A 22,177-nucleotide genomic window follows, 5' to 3' on the forward strand; every position below is an offset into this window, starting at 1 on the left:
CACTAGTTCTTCAGCTCACAAAAATGCTACTCTTGTTACACAGAGTACTTGTACACATTAGGGATAGGCAAATTTATGGGATGCCTTTATTTTTCCGCAGAAACTAAGTTTCCACTTTAGGTAATCAGGTGTACCCACCAAGGAACACATTTACCATTCATAAGAAGAGAAGCCTACTACAGTAGTTTTGTGATTATATTTCTTTTTTTCATTATCATCCCACATTTACAACTATTTAATGGTGAACACTGATGCCCTTCATTTCTTTTCTCTAAATTCTGACCAGTGCTGTGTTTCTAAAGCTGTCTCTTTCTCTAATTCATAAGATGTTCACATTCTTTTCTAACAGATGCTCAGAAGAATGTGGCAAATCCTATTATTTTAGTGAAGCATTATTAAAAATTTCTTTGATTATTAAATACACTTGGGTGGAGGTATAACATCTTTCAATTTGTGTGATTCTGTATATCCTAATTTTTATAACTAAAGAGATACAAATGCCTGGAAATGATAATTTTTTATAAACTATTGGTAACTTTAAATCTTAATTTAAGAAAACTTTTATTTTGTGAAGTACAGAATAATATTGGTAAACATTACTGTAGTGTGATACTGCAGAAATTAAATTTGTCACTCAAACATTTTTTTACATGCACATTACAAACTAGTAAGGTTTGGTGTATTAAACAAGAGAATTAATGTCCAGGGTCAGTTTGCTAATTTAATATATCATATATTCTTAGAAATTAGAGATAGAAAATACAGTGATATTTGAAAAATCCCTTTAAATATTCTCAGTAATATAATACAATTGATGTTTTATTATTCCACTGAAGCAAATAAAACCAAAGACAAAGTCCAACCATTTCAATAAAATAATATTAGTAAGCTGGTATTTAAGAATTATAAGATATGCTTAATAGTAATATCCACTAAAAGTAACTCATATTTATATCTTGCTTAATTATCATCAACAAACTTTATTGTATGAGAAAATTGTCTAGGTAATGTCATTTTCAAAGTATAAATTTCTCTCTGTTTTTTATATATTACTCTATCATGACTACTACAAATTAAATGTGACTCTGTAAAAGGAGGTGATCCCCAAAACAGTATACTATAAATCAAAACTACGGGTTAGAGTTTTCTCATTTTAACCACAAAACTTGAAACTCTCTTGGTGCAGAGCTACTATGGATAGATTTCCGCAGTTATTAACATTTCTCTGTCAGGTTAATATCAAGTCAACAAAAATTTGGAGCACCCTTGACCCTGTTCCCTAGGTGTAAATTAGTAATATAATGGCAATATTCAGATCTGCCAATATGGAACAAGCTCCCTTTGAAGAAAACAACATGGGGTACAACCTCCCTGCTGAGAATCATCTTGGTTTGTGAAATAATAATTTGGAATAGCTATATCTGCAAATCAGATGCAAAGGAAATGGGGAAAGCATCATCTGTGACACATCTGTGGGTTAGCTCATTTTTACATGCCATCATTATTTTACTTTTTAAAATAAATGGGCAAAGAATAAAAGATCCTAATAGACCTTACTCAATATTCTGACTTGGAATTTTGAGTTTGCTTCTCAAATTTAATTTGAAACATGAGCAAGGATTACTTTGTGTAACTCACTAAGTGATTTGGAAACATATTCTTAATTTTCAGTATAAGGATGCTTGAAATATTGGTTCTACATGGGCATCAGTGCACTGAAGCTCAGAAAAGCCAGCAAATATTTCACAAACTGCTGTTGGTTGTCATACTATGTCTGCACATTCATTCTACTACCCTCCTCATGTTTGTTATCACTTGTGTATATAAATCATTTTCAGATATATATGGATATCTTAACTATAGCATTTCTGGTAATATTAAACATGACTTATCTAATGAAGTAAATTCAAGTATGCATTCCCACATACATGACTATTCCTTCCATACTGTAGATTTTAGAGCCATTAGAATTCAAAAATTACCAAAATTCGTATGTGAAATTCAAAAGTTATATTTGAAATTTAGACATTTAACCCTGGTGTCAATAACTTTACTTTCAAACTTAGGAATTCAGAGTCAAGCTTAATAATCTGTCGTTTTAAGTAAGAGTTCTATTAAATTCTAAATATCATAGCTACATGGGAGTCAGCATTTGAACCTAAAAATTATTAACATACAGAATAACGAAATGCAAATTTCTTCTGGGCAAGTTAATTGCTTTCTGAGTTATAAGTTAGCATGGATTTACTTCTCAATACTATGGATGAATTATTACTGAATCCGATCATCAGTGGCCTCAATAATCGGAGGTGAGACATTTTATCTTTCACAACATGCAGGTGCAGAATAGATTAATGCACATATAATAGAGAAAATTTGGTTAAAACTCATTTTATTAACTCTAATCGCTGTATTATTCTATATTTAAAACTTTTATTATCTTAGTTTTTTCATAGTAGATGATTCAAAAAGTAAGCTAAAGAATTAACATTCACCTTATGAATCCAGTAGATCAAAATATTATTTCATCATTAATACCGATTTCATATTATGAACCATAAATCTTCTATACATTTTAAACAAAAATATATAGCTTTTTAGTCTTTAAAGACTAAAGACTAGAGTAATATATTCAGAAAAACACATAATGGACTAATAATAAATTATTTCATTTTAAAGATTCTTCACAGAAGTTCTATTTTAGATTATTTTAAATCCAAATATAGTATTCAAGCTTCTAAAAATTATAATTAAGGAAAACATGATTAATTAGAACCTCATTGTATTAAAACAACACTAATATATGCACTGCTTATTATAAAGTGATAGCAGTGCACACATTCTATATATGTTTTAGCTGGCACAGAATTCTCTGTTATTTCAATCCTGTCAAGTTCAATATGATTCATTTCAAAAATATGTAAATATAAAGTTGATCTGTGATATTGAATAATATTGAGTGCACAATATTCTTACCAACCAAATGTGATTCTCTATGATAATTTCAGAGTCTCTTTTATTTGCCCCCTATTATCAACAGGGGAAACATTCTTTTCTTATTTCTCACTAATCATTTCTGACAAGTTGTTGGCAAGCCTAGCTGTGAAGAGCTGTCCATAGGGTTCCAGGTCAACCTCACCCCTAGGGAAGAAACCACACATGATGCCCAAGAATAAACGCCCTTAAAGAAAGGAAAAGGACAACACTATCCATAGTCTTCAGTTTTCAGCATAATTGGCTTATGTTTTTTGTAAGAAAATTTAATTGTTTAAGATTTTTGAGTTAACTAAAAAAACTCATATTTTTCTTTGCTTAAACATTAACAATAGTTTCATATTATATTCAACTCCTGTTGTTTTGATCATATATTATATATGCCATGTTTGCTAAAATATCAACAAATAAACAAAATTTCACTCTTTATGGATGGAGAAGAAAACTTCAACGGGTGATCAATCTGTGATGTAGTGTGTGTGTGTGTGTGTGTGTGTGTGTGTGTGTGTGTGTGTGTGTGTGTGTTACTATGCCTTCAGTTTGCTTCTTTCTTGTGTGTATTTCAGAGAATGAAAAAAACAACTGGAAAAGTAAGATATTTAAAAAATAACACAAAAACCAAAAAGTTGTAAAATTAATATAAATGTCATACATTTAGAGTAGTTCTTGCAAAAGTGCTGTTTAAAAAATCCAGTGTCCCTCCTTCTCTTAGGGTATCTATTCTCTCTAAGATGATTCAGCATCCAAGAGAGCAAAGTCAAGCAGACACATGCTGCTCCTCCCCCCAAGAAAGCAATGAACAGCAAGCCAGTATGTTTATCCCATGAAAATGCTGCTCCCAAGTTTCTGTCTTGTTTTCTCAGCTGTCCCCTTTTGATAAGGCTTCTGCTTGTGAAAGCATAAGATGAAATAAAACACACCTACCAAAGGGGAGAGGAGAGAGAGAGAGAGAGAGAGAGAGAGAGAGAGAGAGAGAGAGAGAGAGAGAGAGAGAGAGAGAGAGCAGACTTGAAAAAAAAATTAGGGGCATGTCCCATGAAAGTCTTCACTTATCAGGAAACTGGGACAGAGGGAAGACATCCTATTGGGACTCTAGATGAGAGAAGCATGGGAGAATAGCAAAGTAGAAGGATCCAGAGGGTCCTAGAAACCTACAATAAGAACATTATGATAAGCAGATTTGGGCCCAGGGTCCTGCTCAAACTATGGCACCAGCCAAGGACAATACAGGCGGTAAACTTTAAACCCCTACCCAGATCTAGCCAATGGACAGGACATTCTCCACAGTTGAGTGGAGAGTGGGGTATGACTTTCACACATGCTCTGGTGCCTCATATTTGACCATATCCCCTGGAGGGGGAGACCTGGTGGCACTCAGAGGAAGGATAGCAGGCTACCAAGAAGAGACTTGATACCCTATGAGCATTTACAGGGGGAGGAAATCCCCCTCAGGAACAGTCATAAGGGAGGGGAGTAAGGGGAAAATGGGAGGGAAGGAAGAATGGGAGGATACAAGGGATGGGATAACCATTGAGATGTAACAAGAAAAAATTAAAAATAAATAAATAAATTAACCTGCTGCTCTGCTGCTCTTATACTTCCCATCCTTCTGACTACATTTTTAATTAACTATCCAACCTTAGATATCTCATTATTGTAACACAAAGATACTAAGATGGGGTCTGCATCCTAAAAATGGGACTATAAACTGATAAATCACACAGTAGCTTTTGTGGTTTAGTTCTAAGCTTGTTATAAGAGTCCCTCCTGGCCTTCTGTTGATACTTTATAAAATTTCATCATGAATTTGTTGGGAAGGCATAAATATTCTTATTAATGCAACACTCTTATAAATATCCTTTATTTGACAATACAATTATATAAAAATATTTTATTTCTATAATCTTATTTTCATGCAAAATATGAAGCCACTATTCATTTTATAATAATAAGATAATAAGTCATGTGTTTATTAACAAACAAACACAGATGTTACCAGGATTACTGTTCAAAGCATACTAAGAATAAAATAATCTATTAGAAACATTAAAGTAAATTTTGCTGCGGGTAGTTTTCACAAATTAGCTAAATGAGACAAAGTAAAATAAATATTAAAAGTGTAAAATAGTGAAACATTAATAGGAAAATGAAATAATAAAGTGTACAGAGAAAACTGATCACTTGGCATATAAATTAGATAATTAGCCCATCACCTACACAGGTAGAAGTTCATAACCCTAATTAAAATAATTGTTTAAACTTCCAAGATTTATTGGTAATATGTGAGAAGGAAAATTAAATGCTTTGTTTCTCATTATGTAATTTTATTTGAATTCACCTCAAAGCATTCCCATAGATTATATGACCTTAAAATTTCATACACATAATTATTTTATAGTGGGAGACTGTTAAAACTTTGCTAAAATATGAAATACATGGCAGACAGGTTCTATTAAAAGTGGGTGTGCGGGATTGTGAAAACCTGAGAGACTTTAAGAATTTATTCCCTCCTTTCTCTGAAATAAATGTGTTTAGACTACAGCTTTTTGATACTCCTTTTTTTTTATGTGTGAGTATGGATTTTAATGACTACAATCATTATTTTAAGGTAAAACAAAAGCCTCAACTTATGTTAATTTGTAATAAATTTTTGTATAATACACACATGCTATTGACCGTGGTTAACATAATAAAAATTTTCAGAATGATTATATGGAGGAAATAGCACTCAAAGAATGACCAGGGATTAAGAAAGGGGACAAGATCCAGACATAAATTGATTGTAACATGTAAGATTCATTAAGGAGCAGAAATGAAGCCAGGTGTGGTGGCACACACCTGTAATCACAGCACTTGGTGAGACAGAGAGAGGCAGGAGGATCTGTGTGAGTTCAAGTCCAGCCTGGTCAACATGTGATTATAGAACAGCCAAGGCTGCACAGCAAAATCCTGTCTCAGAAAACCTAATTAATTAATTAATTAAAGGAAAAAAGCAGGGCGCACCCACAAAGGTTTCTTATAGATGCCATAAAGTTTCATTTAATTTGAGACCAAAAACTGACTATAACATGAGGTGAAGGAAATACAACAACCCATATCAAATACTGGCAAGGATATTTTACAAACTTATTAACTTTATAATTAATCTCATTACAAGATACTTTGACTTAAGTCATAAAATTTAAGGGTTAAAATATGTATATTGACTATAAATTTTAATATATATGAATTATTGAGAGTGTAATATTTTAAGGGGAAAATTTATCAAGAATAATGGGTGAAACCAAAGTTTGTTAAGTACAAGGAAACTGGAAAGTGCAAACAAAAATTTTCAAGAAGACTATAGTAGATTACTTAAGAAAGGAATAAAAGCCATGGAGACAAGATAAAAAAAATGTCTCTAGTGAAATATTGCAATGCATTAAATGCAAGACAATGTAATGAATTAAAATTGGAAGCTGAATTATTTAAGAGAAAATATCCTGTAGTGTATGTAAGAACTTAACTGAAAATTAACATGAAGTAAATTACATAAGCAAGAAGACATCATTGGAGAGAAGCATGTCTTCTCCCATCTATCTAGACATTTATTATATTCACAAGCTTTCCTCTTGCACACATAATTTCTAACTTTGTAAGGCTCATGCTAACTTCTAACAATAAGCGAATGTTTTAATGATACTATCAAACTTAAATAACAAGATTATGGCAGTAAACAGCAAGATAGTGAGGAAAACATTTAATCATGGGTGTGGAAACTCAAAATAAAAAAAGATGCACAGGGAAAGAACTCTTCATCTCTTCCTTTCTAAAGTATATCAGGAGAAAGAGATATCTGTGGGCTAGAAGTGAGATACATGAGATTTCAAGGCAAGTGCTCTACCACTTCTTTAAAATAAGAGACACAATGTGCAGGAAGCATTTTGACTTAGTTGTTTTGCACTGCGTTAATGTGTCTGCATGCACTGTGTGGGTGTTGCTTTCATTGTTTGCCCTGTTCCTGATTGGTGTTGACAACTTAACCATCAAGAGCAGAATACACAACATGAAGGCCAAACATGAAAGAAGAGTGAGCATCTGTTATCAAAACACATAACCTGACATAGAAACACGAGATATATAAGGGAAGAAGGCAACCTATTCCTCCAAAAGTTAATAGATCCTTAACAGCTGAATGCAGAGATAAAATCAGAAAAAATTAGACTAAGAATGACAAAGCCCATTGTAAAAATGACTAGTCTATTGCATGATGATACATAGCTGAATAAAGGAAGGAAAAATAACAAGGCGTTATTAGGAGTTAGTAAAGATACAATGTTTGTTAAAGGAAAAATGTACAGAAAATACAAAATTCAATAAGCCAAGTTTTTCTTAAACGTTTGTTTTTAATCAAAATCTTTATGTCATATCCTCTCTTGTCTTTCCTCCTTCCAGTCCTTCCCTCTATCTTCCCTTGAAACTCTCCCATGTACTTTCCCACAAGTGGATGCCCTCTTTTAATGTTGTTTTTATTACAACAAAGGTATATATTATATGCTATAGTATATATTTTTTGCTAGAGTATACATGATTTCCAAGCAAAAGAAAGGAAGTACACACACACACACACACACACACACACACACACACACACACACACACACCCTAATACCACAAATAACAAAATAATAACAATTAGTGGTTTTTATATCTGCCAACACAATTCCCTCCCAAAAAGACGTAGGCTAACTGAAATGATGAAAAAATGGTACATAATTGTCCTGTTGCATAAAATAAACATACCTCAACATCAATGGTAGACATTACTTCAGAGTACAGGACTGGAAAAGTACGTTCAAAGCAAACATACTCAAGAAGCAAGATGGAGTACTCTAATTAAATATACATTCAACTAAAATTAATCAAAAGTGATGTGGAGGAATACTTTCATACTCATCATAGAGGAACCCCACTAGGATGACATCTCAATTCTGAATATCTATGCCTCAAACTCAAGAGCACCCAAATCCATAAAAGAACCATTAGGAAAGCCCATATATCAATAACAGGAAACTTCAACCCCTGACTCACACCAATGGTCAGGATATCAAGACAGAAACTTAACAGCGATATAAGCTAATAGATTTTATAAATCAAATTCACCTAAAAGATAGATACAGAACATTTCGCCCAAACACAAAAGAATATACCTTCTACTCAGTGTCTCATGAACCTTCCCAAAATTTGAGCATATGCCAGTCTCAACAGATAAAAGAAAATTAAAATGAGCCCCTTTAGCTTATCAGACTACATGAATTAAAGCTGGATTTCAACACCAACAGAAACACTAGAAAGCCTAGAAAGTAATGTAAACTGAACAACTCCCTACACATGAACTACTGGTTCGAGAAAGAAATAATAAAAGAAATTAAAGACTTTCTAGAATTCAATGAAGATAAACGCACAACATTCTCAAACTTGTGGGACACAATGAAAACAATGCTAAGAAGAATATTTATAGCACTACGTGCCTTTGAAAAGAAATAGGTGAGATTATATATTAGCAATTTAACAGCACACCTGAAATCTTGATGACAAAAAGAAACAAATATATCTAAGAGGAGGAGTAGTCAGCAGGAAATAACCAAATCCAGAGTTGAAATTAATAAATTAGGAACAACGAGAACAATATAAAGAAAAAAAGCAAGAGTTGGTTCTTGAAACTGAAAAGTTTGTGTAAGGCAAAGGACACTGTGAAAAGTACAAAACGGCCGCATCCAGAGTGGTCTGTGTACGTTTGACAGAGAGCTGATATTCAAAATGTATAAAGAACTCAAGAAAGTAGACATCAACAAACCAGATAAACGAAATACAGATCTAAACAGAGAATTGTCAACAGATGAATCTCTAATGGCCAGGTAGCACTTAAGGAAATTGTCCTTAGTCATCATGGAAAAGCAAATCAAAACAATTCTGAGATCCATCTTACAACAGTCAGAGGAGCTAAGGTCAAAAACTCAAGTGACAGCACATGTTGGTGAGAATGTGGAGCAAGGGGAATACTCCTCCATTGCTGGTGGGAGTGTGAACATTTGCAAACAATTTGGAAATCAACAGGTGATTTCTGAGAAATTTTAAAGTAATCTACCTCAAGACCCAGCTATACCTAAAAGATGCTCCCCCATACCACAAGAACACTTCCTCAACTATGTTCATAGAAGCTTTATTTTATAATTACCAGAAACAGGAAACAACATTAATGTGCCTCAACTAAACAGTGGATGAATAAAATGTGGTAATTCACACAATGGAGTTTTACTCAGCTATTAAATACAATGATATCATAAAAAATTGCAGGCAAATGGATGGACCTAGAAAAGATAATACTGAACCCGGTAATCCAGATCCATAAAGACAAAAATAGCATGTACATACATATAATTGGTTATTAGACAAAAAGTATAGGATAACCATGATAAATTCTACCAACCCAAATAAGATAAGTAATAAGGATAGACATTGAGAGTGGAGATTCTGAGGGAATTGTATGGGGGAAGGATTGACAGGAACATTACGAGTTTTCTAGTGTGGCCTGGGATAAAGGAAAGGAGTACTAGGGGAAGGAACTGGAATCCATGGGTGGGTATCCATGAGAAGAGCTAAAATTTAGGACAATGGAAACTCTCAGTGACCCAAGCTAAGACTCCAGGTAATGGGGGATACAGGCCTGGAAACGGCCACCTCCAGTAACCTAAAAAGACTTCAGATGGAAGGATTGGAACACCAACTCAGTCACAAAACCTATAAATTGTTCTGTCTTTAAAAGGTGCATGGGTAAAGATGGAGCACAAATTGAGGGGAAGGCTAACCAATGACTGTACCATCTTGAGACTCATGCCATGAGAGAGAGCCCACCGCTGGCACAATTATTGATATTCTGCTATACTTGCAGACAGGTACCTACCACAACTGTCATCTGAGAGGCTTTACGCAGCCACTATGGAAACAGATGCAGAGACCCATAGCCAAGCATTAGAGTAGCTTGGGGAATCCTGTGGGAAAGGGGAAGAGAGGACTGAAGGAGCTAGAGATATCAAAGGCACCACAGGAAATCCTACAGAATCAACTAACCTGGGACCCTAGATTGAACTGCCAAACAGTGAGCATACAGGATGGCCCTAAGCCATGTGCACATATGTAACACTTGTGAAGCTATGCCATCATGTGGGACTCTGAATAGCAGTATCAGGGCTGTCTCTGCCTCTGTTGCCTGCCATTAGATTTCTTTCTCCTATCTGGCTGCCTTGTCTTGTCACAAAGGGAGAAGATGTGCCTAGTCCTACTGCAACTTTATATGCCAAGGCATGTTGATATCTGTGGGAGACCTATTCTTTTCTGAGGGGATAAGGAAGACTGTAGGATGGTACAGTGTTCACATGAGAGAGAGGAACTTGAAGGAGAGAAGCTCTGATCGGAATGTAAAGTTAATTAATAAATTAATTAATCGGTTAGTTATTTAATTAAAATATGTATGCATAATGATGTCCACTATGGGCATATTATACAATTAGAATGCCATGTTCTGTGTATTGTTATGAAGAAAATTTACAGAGGAGGAATCCCGAGTTACTACTTTTCAGAGAGTAATATTTAAAATAACTGCTGATAATAAAATTATATTTCATTTAAAAACAGATTTAATACAGTAAGATACCATTGAGTTGATTATTTCCTGACAACTAATCATAAAAAAAAATCAAGTGAACTGGAAGAAATTCTAAAATAAGTATTCACATGTTCCGTAATAAAGGTGATCAGACAAAATCTGAGAGTCAAAGAGTTGGAATGGAGCGTGGCTTGCTTTAAAATTATTGAAAAAGATGTAGAAGCTAGGATTCTACCAGTTTGAGCGCCAATTTTGTTGAAAAGATTTGAGGAGTCTCTGTACATAAGAGGTTCTCCTTCTGGAATGAATCAATGGAAATCAAAATTATTGCTTTAATATATTTTTTCTAATATAGTATGGTTTCACACACACAATAAAAGAAGAAATGCTACCTACCCAGCACAAACGGCCAACAAGTTTTCTCCCCCGAGGTACTTAAGTTACTTCTGAATTATCCTCAGTTACTTAAACATCTACAAGTTAGTTAATATCATAACATAATAGGTGAGAATTAGTCTATGCTACACATGGCTTTCAATATTCTGAAATGATATATTAGTTTTACTTCCCTATTTCATTTTCCATTTGGGTTTTCCTTTATATAAATAGGTTAGGGATGGACATATTCTGGCCTACTAAATCAAAAAAAAATTATTTACCTACTCTCAAGTTGTATCAAGCATCAGGTAGTTGGCTTTGTTATAGATTTCAGACTAGGTACATTTTAGGGAGGTAATTCTTAGTGGTTTTCTTAAAATAAAATCAACATGCTTCAACAAAACTTAGTGCATGTGGTTTTTCCTTCCCAAGCTGGCAGTTCACAGAATTCATAGAAGGGTAAAAACCTCTACGAAAATTCATATCAGCAAATAGCACACTGGGCTTTTGAGCTATAGTAGGTCGTTGAAAATGGGCTCAATTTGTGGTTTGTGGTACTGCCTTCATAAGCAGTTTTCAATTAACCCTGGACAATTCAGAGAAAGCATCTTCATATTTTATATTTTGCATGACTTTTAAGGGAGCTGTTTCATTTTGAAATATATGGCATAAAATACATATAAATCTTTTCATAAACTTATCTTTCCTTGCTTATGGTTTATTATTTCAGTAAGGATTAATTGATGAACATGCTATTTTTTGTAGTTTCACAGATTCAGTGGGATTCCTCAGTGGTCAAATATAATACTTATGTTTCCCCTTAATATGTGAAGAAAAAAATACTGTCTGTGTTAATTTTTGATGAATTAAATAAATACATATGAGAAAGCATTTTATATTTTAAAGTTTATTTTTGTGATTTGTTTTGATTTTATATCTTACCATTCTATATTTATACCTAACAGACGTATGTGTGGAGAAACTCAAGAATTTATTACTTTGAATTCCTTCTTTGGTCAAGAAAAATAAATAGACATTTTTCTGCTATGCTTTTTTAAATGCCTCTAAATATTTTTACAGGGTTTGATGATAAAAATATCTGAAACCACTGGTGAATACAGTGATCCTTAATTTCTCCTTATAAGTGTTTTCAGTAGCTTACCATATATCCCCTAGTTGATTCTCATAATTTATTCACTCAAAGCCATTTCTCATTTGAGGTCAATTTCCATTTTTTATATCAATCCCAGAATACCATTCACACTAATGCAAGTGTCCTCCTGTCCGTTCTCATCCAAGACTAACAATTAGTAAATACAATAAAGGTGTGATTGAATATAATTTCCTGAAACAGTTTCTTTTCTGTTATTTATTTATTCATTCATTCATTCATTCATTTTACGTCCTGGTCATAGCCACATCCATCCTCACCTCCCAGTTCTACCCTCCCTCCCTATCCCCATCCCCTCCACTATTCCTCAGAAAAGGGGAGCCCCACCTCCAATCCGCCCCAGCTCACTAAGTGGCATTTGGACTGAGAGAGTTTTGGCCTGGCAAGGCATTTCCACCTGGGGGGAATGATTAAAAAGCTGGCAATGGAGTCCATTCAGAGAAATCCCCTCCTCTCCTTACTAGACGACCCATATAAAGCCTAAGCTAATCATTGGCTACATCTTTGTATGGGATCTAGGGCCAGTCCGTCCATGGTCCTTTAGTGATGCTTCAATCTCAGCAAGCCCTTCTGAGGCCTGGTTAGTTGGCTCTCTTCTTCTTTTGGGGCTCCTGTCTTATTCCATGTCCTTTCTCCCTTCCCTCCACTTTTATACCACTCCCTATTCATGGGCAGCCAACCCCTGACAATATTAAAGCTACTCTACTATTCTTGGAGGCATGGGCCTAGCAGAGTTTTCCTCTGAGGGGTTCCACCCAGCAGTGCTTCAAAACAATGTTCTATATGGAATATTCCCTTCAGATTTCTAGGCAACTTAATGTTTTAGAAATACGATTAAGGTATTTTTTTCAAGGAGACAATTCTCAGTCATTGTAAATATATGTATCAACAAGCTAAAGGAGTTGGTATGATTTTGACTGTCTTGTAGGTTTTTCAGTTTTGTTTTAGCTCTACATCTCAGGTGCTCTCTGTTTTCCATCACTCTAAATATGAAATCAAATTATCCACAATGTATGGTATTAGATCCAAATACCAAAAAGAGGAAGGACGGCATACATTCTTGGGATCTCTCCATTGGGACTTCACATAATTTTGCCTTGCTTGCCATTTTACTGAAATGACTCATATGTTTACTTTTACCACTAACAACATTTGACTGCATTTAAATTAATATCATCAACATGAGAGCATCAACCTGTCAATTCCTTCTGAGCATTTTCTGCATTAGAGATGAAAATAGACAAAGTGTGAACTTGGAGCTAAACCATGACGTATGTGCCAAATAAATATCTAGAAAGTCTCTTACATTCAGTGTTGTGGATTTTAATAGAAATTATGAGAACTTAATACAGAATCAAGTTTATCTTTTCCTTACATAAGAAACTGAGACAATATGCAAAATGTGCTTTTCCATTCTTGTTAGGAATGTAGGTGTTAGATTAAAATGCCAAGGGAAATGTTATGGCCCACTAACAGGCTTGGTACTTGGAAACACTTAATTCAAAATTAAAATAAATTATTATACTCAAAATTAAAATTTCAAAGCTTGCATTCATTTGTATATGTGTTTCTGTAAGAGTTTATAGCAAACATTTAGAGTGCCTCCAGAGGCCAGAAGAGGGTGTTTGATGTCCTGTAATTGATGTTAATAACGTTTCTTTACTGTCTGAGCTGGGTATTAGAATCTAAACTCGAGTCATCTGCAATAGAATGATGACATTATCTTACCCACTGAACCATCTCCTCAGCTCCTTGATTTATAATTTTGTGTATTCAATTGCCTATGGTTTCTGTTCAGAATAAAAGGAATTATTAGAGTAATGTCAATAAGTTTTGTGAATTATCAAATCACTCATAAAAGAGGAATGTGTCTTTGGATCAACATGCCCAAAACTACAGGGAATAGTAATTTCATATAAGCTAACAATACCATCTATTATTATAAAACTTTGTGATTTTAGTGTTTAGAACTATTGTTATCACAGCTACATACTCCTCAAAAATATAGTATCAAAATCTTAGAGGAGTAACTTATTTATATCTATTGGACATTTATTACAACATCATGAACATAATGTTTAATTTTGTATAAAACATTATTGTTTTCCACTTTTAATGTTGAAGGGTACATCTTGTCCACCTTTGTATTCCCCATTGATCCAAATAGTGCTTCAAATACGATGCACTTAAAGAGTTGTTCTTGAATATTGACAGTTAAAAATCACATTTAAGTTTTATATATTTGCTAAATTGCCATTAAAAAATACTAGTGATATTCTCTAATTCTCTGCTTATAAAATTATTTATTTGTATTGTGTTATCTAACACAGATCCATTTCATTTTTCTAGATTATTCCATGTAAATTTCAATTTTATATAATATGTGTTTAAAACTTGCCTACAGAACACTTTCTTTGTCCATTTTATACTTAGCTTGTTTCACTAATCACATGGTTTTGCTTTATATATCTTCAGCCTCCTCTCGAAAACACTTTCCAGTACTTTGCAAAGTGTATGATTTATGCATACAGAAAAAACAATGAAATATGTAATTGAGTAAGAATTGAAAAAATGTGGGATATTGCAATGGAAATATTGATATTTTTATAAATCTAAATTTGAAAATGGAGAGTTCTAAGGCGTTGACAACTCTTTTGCATTAGGAACTATTAATAGTCATTATTCAACATAAAGCTTATTGGAGACTGATAAATATTTCAGAACTAAAGAATAAGAAAACCGTTTAGTAAATCACATAACTTTCATTGCTTCAATAGCCTAACATAATTTAGGGTTATGAACAACTTTCTTTCTTAGCAGAAAAATACATTACATTCCATTATAATAAAAAAGATATCACAGTCAATCTTAATAACAAGAGTATTACATATTTTATTAAAACTTCAGGATTTATTAAAACAAAGACTAACTGCATTGATTCAATTACAATTATCTTTATCCTTTCAGAATTTTAAGAATTGAACATTTTGAAGCACGGTATCATTCTGTAGCCCAAGATAATCTAAAATTTAATGTTGTCCAGAAGAGGCTTGACCCATGGCAATCTTCTTGCTCCAGTTTCCTCCTGCTGAGATTTGCTACCATGTCAGTCTTCTTTGGATCATTTTACAAATGTCTGGGTTCCTCTCCTCATCATTGGCAATGTTCAACAATACTTTCCCTTTCTCTTTTTACTTCCTTCACAAAAATTGTTACACACATCAAACAACAACTTATTCCTGTAGTCGCTATCAATTTTTATAACTACATTAGTTTCATGCTTATTTATAATGCTTCTTCCTGCTAAGGAGGACGTGCACAGTCACGTGTTAGTGCCTGAATTTTACTTTATCATTATTGAACTTAAGAGAACTCCTTCTCCTAAACTCTTCTTATTTCTATTAGAAATTCAATAAGCTATCTAACTTCCTGGTTCCCAATCTGTTGAAAACTAAAATTAATCATCACAGATGTGAATTATACACACACACACAGGTATATATGTGTATGCATTACATGTATATGTATATAGACATATGTGTGTGTGAAATCATAACTAACATATGCAGAGGCCAATAGTGGAAAGTGTGTATATAGAGTGTCAGATCAACAGGCGAGAAGTATTGAAGACCTTAAAGAACGTACCAAAAGGTTATCATAGAACATACTCATCTCGGCAGTGATATTACCTTTACAATTTTTAGCAATCCTATGAACAAACAGTTTTCGCTAAAGTCAAAAGGGAAACATTACGGAGATAAAGTGGAATGAAATATAAGGTTGATAATTTGTGGTAAGAAAGAAAACTGTGTAAACTTAGTGTAAGACCCCTTTAAAGATTTTTTTGGAAGCAATTTGCCAATAACTTTGTCATACATAGTTATGCTGAATAAGAATTGAAACTGGTGAAATGCAGGAACAATGTGGTTTTTAATATGCTGACAATGATGACCTGAAGCATATTTACTTTTTCTATTGTTTAATATTGTGCCCCATGAATTACTTATAAGGGAGGGAGATCAATATCTTTGTAAGTACCACAAATAATTATATAATTGAGCTAGACTTTTCCTGGTTCATTTGCCCACAATATTATGGTTCTTGAAAAGTAAATAAGAAAATAAGTCTCTGGTTCTACGCATATTGAATTACTACTTTTAGTCAGTCTCACAATGCTTATATCCTCTCATAATTTTTCTAGCTTACCCCATCATTTGCATTGAAATTATTACCCTAGTGCAAGAATATGTAGATTCATCCCTTCTAATCTCAAGACTTCTTTACACTTTAAACTAAAAATCTCAATGGACCATGGATAGCAGAGGCTTTTACAAGTTGATGACAAAGTGTGTTTCTACAGCCTCAATACACAGACTCAGAGAAATTTCACCGCCATGACTGGACAAAGTTATCCACGATGCTCTTGGGTGCTTCCAGGCAGTAGTTCAAACAGAACTCTTAAGCAGCACTGAACTTATGAAGCCACCAAGTACTAAGAGCTTAGAACTTGTACTACGATATTTTTAAAAAGCAAACTAAGGTGCAATACCATGCCCATTTCAACCGATAGCAATACGTGACTTCCACAGCTGCATGGAATCAGCACAGATATCAGTAGTGCAGACACAGAAGTAAAGCCAAGGAGATATTTGACTGTTTACAGCTACATAGTTGGTCCTTTTTGGGACCATCCCTTAAGAAATATCTAGTTTCTAAATAGTTTTGCTGAATGTTTCTCATCTATTGAAATCAGGCTCTATTTTTTTTATTTCATATTTGCATTCACAATAAACATCTCAAATTAAGTTTGCCTGTGTTTGAAAATCAAATGGTGATAAAGTGACTCACCTCCAAACCGGTTAGCTGTGCTTGGGCATTCCTCACATGTCACCTCTGTTCGGTTGTCCTAACAAAGACTCATTAAAAACATGGGTTTCAGTGTTTAAGAGCAAACACTGGAATAGTTATTGTTATAATATCACATATATTCACTAAGATAGCATCATTTAAAGACCAGAAATGGACAGAATTACCAAACACATTTCTTTGTGAAAAGAAAAGGAAATAATTTTTATTAATATAAAAATGATAAAGAGTCTAAGGGAGGAAAACCTTAATGTTGATACAAAACAAAATAAAAAAGCCAAAGAGAAAAATGATGTCTAATGATAAAAATATAATGCTTTGAATAAATGCATAAATGATGTTTTATTTATGTACAGAGTTTAGTGTAAAGTGATGTGATTAGCCTGCACAAATTTATGTTTTCAAATGAATTTTTAAAAAATAATTAATTTTAATATTGCTAATATTAATTAAAACCATGAAAATTACAATAATGTAATTAAATATAAGAAAGAAATGAAATTGTTAGTAAAGGAAAAGACTTCTTTTTAAGGTGCTGTGCCTTAGAAGAATGAGAATTTTATATGTAAATAAACAAATGGGAGGTTATTAAGACTTTTATAATATAAAGATATACCACTGGCTTCAAGAATTAGCATTTATTTTAGTTATGTACAAACCATCTTCTATTTTCTAACACCACTTATATTGGAATAAAAGTTTACTATGTATATACCCACTACTTTCAATGTAATTGTTACCATTGCTTTTTAAGTGTATGTGTTCTAATATATTACGCAACTCCAGGTCTTTGGAAAGGACAGGCTTCCTGCTTCCTATTTGAAGATGCTAGCTTTCCAGTTGAACTGTTCTTCTTGCTCTAGTTGTTTGTTTTGTTTTCAGTTATATTTAGATTTTAGCAAAGACGTTAAACTGTTTAGCAAATAATTAACTGTTACAGAAGTTAATTCCTGTATTAAATGATTAATAATCGTGCTGAAGAAGAACAATAAGACTAGGATAGACCAGATATTGTTGTCCAGAAACACTCTTAGGTTTAGATAAAGTTTGTTAACTTGTACAAGGTCTTTCCTGGGATTTTAGTGTAAGTTGCTCAAACACTCCTCACAACTTGTAAGTCATATAATATTTTCATCATCAACTGGTTTGTTCTATAGTCCATATTCTTTAAGGTAGACATTCTTCTTTGGGGCCTGTTTGTACTTCAGCACTCCCATAATGACTGTCCCTTTTCTTCTGATTTTACATTTTCAACTTAAGCTGCTTGCCTACATATATACATGTACAAAAACATATACATATACATGCATATGTGCATACATACATACATGACTTTGCTCTCTCTAGTGCTCCAAGTTTATCCTCACCTCCTAGCCTGTCAAGATCCACTACTGTTCTGTCACCCAATATTAACAAAACCGGCAAAACAAAGAGTATCACATTGCAGTTGGACAAGACAAACAGAAGGAAAGGAGCCACGGAGAAGCATAAGAATCAGAGAACCACGCATTTGCACACTCAGGAATCCCATAATCCACTAAACCGGAAGTAATAATGCATAGGCAGATGTCCTGCTGTATACCCCAGCAGGACATTATATACTGATTCAGTCTCTGTAAACTCTTGTAAACTTTGATCACGTTGATTTATGATTTAGAAAGTCTGTTTTCCTTGTGTCCTCCAACACCTCTGGTTCTTAAATGGAATTGGGATCACCAAATAATTTAGAAGGAGTCCCAAGAGGCCATCTCCTGTCACGAAAGGGAGCTCTAGTACTGCCATTGGGTTACACATAATTGGGATATCCATCAAAGGGCCCCAAGATAATCCTTTAACTGTCCAGGCTACTGTCAAGACAAAAACTGACAGCAGGGCTCTATTGTTGAGGTTGACACCTACATAATCCACTGAATATAAAGATGTAAATCTGGTGCCTACATTGAACTCCTAAGTTGCAGGTTTTGGTTCTCTCCTGTAGGAAAGTAGTCTACAGCCAAATACCAAAACAGAAGCATTCTTAAGTTTTTTAGATATGGAATCTTTATTGTTTTTGACTATTGTGGACAATCCAATTTTCTACATATTTAATGATTAGCAATTTTATTTTTTGAATGTCTGTGAAAGCTAATATTTTCCCACTCTCTGCATCCATCTTTTACACTCAATTCTTTACTCATATATTCAACAAAATTGGGAGCCCACCTAATGCAATTCTATCACTTCTCATTATTAATTTAGTTTAACTGTGTCTAACAACTGACTGTATTCAGTAGCAGATTTCTCAAAGAGTATTCTGGTTTTTCTTTTCCAATTGTTTTGCTGGGTAACTTAAGAATCCAGGTTAACTGTTCCAGCTGTGTTGCCAAACTCTGGGCAGGTAAGTGAAGGGCCAAAAATTGTTTTCCGCCCTTTCATGTAACATCAGGGAGAAGATGACTCTCTGCTTCCCTGTAAGACATTCTTCCCTTTTTTAGACCATGACCAAATAGTCCCAATAGCAAGTGAGCACAAATGTGCACCTCTAGATGCCTACAAAATTTGGAACTGCTTGTCTCTTGCCATGTGAACACTGAGGGAGATACAGCTCCTGTCTCTGCTAGCCCAAGGCTCAAACTAATGATGTCTATACAGAGACCCCATAGCCTCAGGACCATATCACTCTGCCTTCATGAATATGTAAGAAAATGTTTAATGTCTTTGCAGGTTAGAGCAGTAGGTAAGAAAACAGCTACACCTCATACCCTTCTACAGAGAGAAGAGTCTTAACATGTCAGATGTGTTTTTGTTTGTGTTTAGTTGTTCTGTTCACTGAGAAACCCACAGTGGTTTTACACTGGGCATTTTATGGTGCACTTCACCAGGTGAAAGAAAGAAATAAGCTGAAAACATGCTTTAATAGTTTTAAATTACCCCATTGTTTCATTGGAAGTCTTGTTAAATATAACAAACATCCATCTGATGTGTAACTGAGTCTCTAAAATTATGTAGCACAATTTTTATTTTCTTTCCTACTCTATTTTAAGCACATATATAATTTTAGTTGTATATTTTGATTGGTATGTTAGGATGTTTTCTAAAAAGATAAATATAATTGTATTTTATATATGAAATTTTCATTTGGTTATCTGAAATTATGTGACTGCTTTATCTAACACTCAGGTGATCATGTCTTTATATTTCACAAAAGTATGATAGATATGCACTTTTTCACTGGTAAACAACAGGAACAAATTCAGAATTACTGATGCCAACTCTTGTTCTGCAAAATAAAACATGACAAACCACAACCAAGTAAATGGATTTTTACTCAGACATCCACTTATGGTTTGAATATGTGTTTTGACGGAGCATGAGGAAAGGCCTCTAAGGGTCTTCACTTCAGGATAGATAATCGCTTTGTGATTTTCCAAAAGCTATTTTTACAAGTATTAACATCTTTTGAAAGTCACCATTTTATAAATTGACATGAATGACTGATGACTTTTATAAGTAAAATTTAAATGTTGAATTTATTATTTCAAATACATTAATTCTGTCACTCATACAATATTTAACATTTGACATTGATGAGCATAGATTACAAAATTTTCAATATTTATGTTTATAGGGTTTTCTATGTTAAAGTTATTTCTGCTTTCATCTTTTACTTTCTCTTCTGACAGATACACTTTAAAATATTTCAAGATTAATCCAAAATCGATTATTTTTTGTTTGGAAAATGCATCACTTACTTATAGTGATAAAAACTGTACAGAGTAGTGATTGCTTTTCATCAGTGTTATTCCAGTTAATTCCTATAACTATAATAACTAGGCTTTTCATATACTAGAAAGCATTGAATCAGGTCATTATGCTTTTTATTTAGTTAGTAACCATAAAGTTAGAGTCCCACATTCAGGTGATTTGATCATTCTCTTGGGAAGATGAGAATATGTGGGAATGTACTGCCATAGTGGCTCATATCTTCTGGTAACTGAATAATGGGCAGATGCATGGGGAAGACAAACTCCATTAAGCATCCTGGAGCTCAGGAATCCTTGTGTGGGTAGATTTCATCATAAAGTATTTTTTTCCAAATTCGAATAAACAAATTTTTTTTTTTTTGCTCAGCTTAATACTACATTGTGTAGGAATTAAGTTCTCAAAACATGTTAAGAAACGAGTTCAATGGTTCATGGTTTTATTTTTAAAATATCATGAAATGGCATGAAACAATATTGAACTTACTAATCAATTCTGCTTGTAACATAAGACATTTTCATTTGATATATATACTTGACATTGAGCCTTATGAGCTTCTTACCAAGAATATTGCTTATTTGGACAGATGTCTTTCCTCATTTCCCTGTAATTAGAATGTACATCTCTTCAAAGAAATTATATTCAAGTGTCAATATGAGCAGAAAAATATGTAATAGGTGATTATAGATGTATTATTTAGTAATTTTTGTTTAAAGTGAAAACTTAAGCTTATTAAATGGGTAGACATAATGATACATTAGGAAAACTATTAAATCAAATAAAGTAATTGCAATCCCAATGAAAAAGGTATTGGGTAAGAGAAGAGACAGTGACACAAAGAAGAGTTTAGATTTTGATGTTCAAATTCCTTTTGAAGAGGGCAGGAGAAATAAGAAAACAATTAAAAACATGAAAATAAACCAAACAAAGTGTGATATGGCAATCACTCATATATTTCAGACACAATTAAGAAAGTAAAAATGAAATATTCAGAGGAGACAATGAAGTTTAAAAAATGTTAAGGACAAACAAATCTTTAATTTTAGTCATTTCACCAATACAGAATAAAATAAATTAAGAGACTTGAACTAGAAATACTATTATCAAGGTCAATTGTAAATAAAATATTATTCTAAATGAAAGAATGGAGTAAAGCAGTTATATACAGAAGCTCAGGTTCCAAAGATGGCAGCGATATATTAATGAGATTCTCTGTAATAAACATTTAAGAGTGAAGTTGGGAATGACAAGCATTTCTAACAGAAAGACTGATACTATCATTTGCAACTGTATAAAACATTAGCTTAATACAGGTTTGATGAGCACGTACCAAATAATATAACCTGAATTAGTGAACTATCACCATCACCAAAAAATTAATT

This window comes from Acomys minous (assembly GCF_964271855.1).
Source record: "Acomys minous genome assembly, chromosome: 19".
NCBI lineage: Eukaryota > Metazoa > Chordata > Mammalia > Rodentia > Muridae > Acomys > Acomys minous.